We start from the raw sequence: 4244 nt of genomic DNA on the forward strand, positions 1-4244 counted from the left end.
GCTTGGTGGGGCTGTCAGTGGCATGGGAGCCCCCAGGAAATGCCAGGCCAGTTATCACTCTGGTGAAAGGCGGGTCGGGGCGCCTTAACCCCAACCGTCACCTTTGGGTGGGTTATGTAACAGTGGAGGTAATGGGGCCAAGCATGGCTGCTGGCACCTGAGCCCTGTGGGGTGTAGGACCCCGAGGAAAAGTAGTTCTGGCCAGGCATGGCTACAGCCACCTGCGCCCACCAGGGAAGGAAGTCCTGTGGCCCCAGTGAGGAGGGGCAGAGATGAGGATCCCCAGTGAGGGGGGCAGTGGTTTGGACCCCCAGTGTAGGGGAGGCAGTGTGAGATGCAGAGCCCCAGTGAAGGCGATGGTGTGGAGCCCCAGTAAGGGGGTGGCCCCATGTGACGGGAGTAGGCCAAGGTATGTCTTTGGATGCCTGAGGCTGTAGTTTGGGCCAGAGGCTGAGTAAGGTGGCTGAGTCCGAGAGATAGGGGTGAGTCCTGACCCCGGTAAGTCCTTCACCACTGGGAGGCCGAGTGTGGGTCAAAAAGAAGAGCTATAATAAAGCCAATGACCTGCTGGTCCAGGGTGGGAGTGAGCAGACTCATGAGACCCTAGAACACCAGTCATGATGTGAGTCAAGAACGGCCCGGTGAAGGGTGGCCCCAGAAAGGGGGCGGAGATGAGGAGCCCCAGTGGTGGGGAAGAACCACCAGAGGGATGAGAGCCCAGAGTGTGATAGTGTATAGAGTTGCCTTGGCAGGGGCCAGGGCAAACTTAGACCCGGTTGGGTAATTGGCTGGCCACTACCCTGGTGAGGATTGTGGGAGAGGCCCAAAAGACAGTACGTCTGCCACCCAAGGTATGAACTAGGTAAAGCCTATGGCCTAAGGGGCCGGCTCCAAGAGGGAGCGAGGTGGTACAAGTTGTCGACACGTGAAAGAGACCCTGTGTGAGAGGCCCTACTGAGAGGAAGGCAGTATGAATGTGAGTATATCTGAGGCCTGACAATGAGAGCTAAGCTTGGTCTGACTGTAGGCCGGGAGCACTATCGTCTGGATGCCATCTGCGAGGCTTGGGCTGTGGTGTAGGGGAGGAACGGAGCCACAGATAGTGCCCCCTGGCATCAGGGCAAGAGTGGGCAGCCTCTCGCCTTAATTAATATCCTAATTAATTAACAAGGCATGGCAGGTGTGCCCAAAGGCAAGTGGGTAAACTAGCACTGTGACTAGTTGGGGAGCCCCACTTTGCCACAATTGCCATGGGGAAAATGGGTATGAGATCATTCCACTAATAAGCACTGAAGACAAAGTGAACAACCTGAGAAAATCCAAGTAGAACAAAAAAAAAAAATGAAATGAAAATAAAATAAGATTGTGTTCATCAGTCTCAGGAATCAAATATTTTGAGTGTAAAATGACTTGACATCCTGGGAACACATGGAGTGACTCCAAGGAGCATAATCTATACTTTCCAGTAAATACATTTTTACATACAAATTCAGTTTCATAATAGCTATAAGGCACTAAAACTGCTTCTACACAAAGACAAGGGTGTATGCATGAATAACTTATTTGGCACTTGATAGGAAAAAATAATCTGGAAAATTACTCACAAGTAACATTTGACCAGTTCTATTTGGGAAGAGTTGTCAGGTGATTAAAGTCACTTGATCTTTGGGATTCTTGAGCTGTATCATATGCCTTTATAGCTGCAATTGCCTGATACATCTTATTAACTGAATGTTCATTTTAGATGGTGTTTCACTTGAAGTCAGGATTTCGCTAAATTTACTGAACAGTTATAGCAAATTGATATTAAAAATCAGGGTTATGTAGCCAATGCTTTGCTAGAATGGCATGATTTCATATATGATAAGAGGTAACATTCATTTTGGTTGTTCCTTACCCAAAATCTATAGAGGCCAGTGAGAGTCTTCTGTTTGCTTGCACCTGTGGCTGAATTTGCCTTGATGTCTACATCAAAACAAGTCAAGGAATTTGCTTTTTCAATAATGTTGCATATGGAGTTTCTGAGACGTATATGCTTATTTTGCTTCAAAGATTCTTGAGCCTTTGCTGTGCAGCATTGTGCTGAAATTTCAAGGAAAGGAAACAAAGAATTTGAGGTCAGGGATTTTTCATGTCTGCCACTGTTTTGGTTTTTCCTGTGCTTTTTCTGGTTTGGTGTTTTCATCAAGTGGACAGAATCTTCCACCAAATTGAAGTATATAATTCAGATATCCTGCTAGCCTTTCTATAATATTTTATGATTTATAAACTATGTTTGAACTGCCTGTGAAAATCTGAAACCACAGATGGAAAAATCTGAAGCATAACATTCTTGTGGTATAAAATTACGCTTTTTACACTGCCTGATGTTCACTGAAGCCTTCAGCTTATGTTCCAAATGTTTTCTCTATATTTAGCTCTGATAAGTCCATCTATTGTTATCACATTTTGGTGGTTATAGCTTAAAGAGAACCAAGGCAACAGAGTTTGGATCTACTTTTGGCACTTTTTATTGCTCTACAAGTCAGCTAGACTAAATGCACAAAACTGACATGGAAGTTGTTGCGACAGTAATGTAGCATGTTTGTCTAACTCTTCAAAAATGACTAAAGTTGAACAAAAAGCAAGTAAGAATAAACTATTATTGTGTCTCATGTAATGATTTTTTCCAGTTGTTTGGCTTTGACAATTCTATGTCAACCCTCTAGCACTGTATTTTTGTGTTTTGGGTTTTTTTAACAACAGAAAACAAAGTCAGTTCTTCCCGTCAAGATGCACTTTTGTTTCCTTGAGGCTGACAGAGGGAAACTGTCACTTACAATGGGGTAGGAAGTCAATCACAGGTTATTTCAGTGCAGTGTCCCATAACATTGCAGTGGCTTTCAGATTTCAGCTGTGCTTTGAGAGGGTGCATGCAGCAGGATGCTGGATGCTCCAGGCTGGCTCAGCAAAGTTGCATGAGCATGTGCTCAAACATAAGCATTTGCATGGACCCAGGAGTGCTCCTCTGTTTAAACCTGAGCACTCAGGTCAGTGGCTTTCAGCTTTTTTAAACTAGAGGCCCCACTCAGAAAATGCCAGCTCTTAAATTTGCACTCAAATTTTTGACTACTGAAAGATTAATAGAGCAATTCTTCTGCTGCAAGGGTCTCAGAAAGCCCACAACAGGTTAGGAATCAGAACTTGTAGAGGTGATATCTTTTATTAGACCTACTAGATTTTTGCCAAAAAATGTCTTGAATTGCAAGCTTTTGGGCACAAATACCTTTTCTCAGGCATAGGAGAAAAGATTGTAAAAGTTCTTCCAGGTAGAAATGAAAGTTCATATTTCATAGGAGAGCTAAAGGTGTTTGGCACAGTTCATTGTATGCAGGTCAGGATTTTTTTGACACGGTGGCTTCCTACTTGAAACCTACAGGTTTACCTTGTGAATGGTGCTTGCATACCTCAAAAGTGTTTAACCTTGAATGGCACTCTTGAAAGGACCTCAAGGCCTCCCAGGCAGCCTGGTTGAGAATCACTGGCTCAGGCGCTTCGCTGGTTCAGTGCGCAGGTGATGTCTGAAGCAAAGCCCACTTCTTTGTTCCCGAGCCTGGCTTCTAGTCTGGCTGAAACACATTTTACTTTTGGCTGAGAGGGAAACGAGCTGATTCTGGGTTCCTGAGATGGGGCAAGTCCCAGCCTGGAGGCCAGTGACAAAAGCCGAGTCATAGGGAGGGGGGGCGAACATCCCATCCGAGGTGGCGGCTAGATATGTTTATTAGCCCAGCAGCTGAGTCCCAGCCAGGCGTCGCTCTGCGGATTCCCGAGTGAGTCCTTGTAAGTGCATGGGAGCTGGGCTCACGCACTTCACCCCACCCCTGCCAGCGAGGCTCTGGGGGCGGGACCTTGCCGCGCTCCCTGCCCGGGAGGCAGAGCCCGGCCCGCGGCGGGGGTTACTTCTAGTTACGTGGTGAGAGGCCGGGCAGGCGGGCAGCGAGTCTCGGCCGGGAGCGTTCGGATCGCCACGCAGGAGCCCGCGTGGAAGTGCACAGGGCGGCGAGCGCGGGGCGCTCTCTCACACACAGCTCGCTCGCTCTCTCTCTCACACACACACACCTCTCACGCACAGATCGCACAGCTCAGACGCATACAGTCACAGACACACACTCAGATCACGCACAGCTGTCAGGCGGCCAGACACAGCTCACCCCGCCCGCCCCGCAGCGAGGCCGCGCCCATTGCCGGGGGAGCGGCGCGGCGCG

Source organism: Gavialis gangeticus, unplaced genomic scaffold, assembly GCF_001723915.1.
Source record: "Gavialis gangeticus isolate Ggan-Ray unplaced genomic scaffold, GavGan_comp1, whole genome shotgun sequence".
Classification (NCBI taxonomy): domain Eukaryota; kingdom Metazoa; phylum Chordata; order Crocodylia; family Gavialidae; genus Gavialis; species Gavialis gangeticus.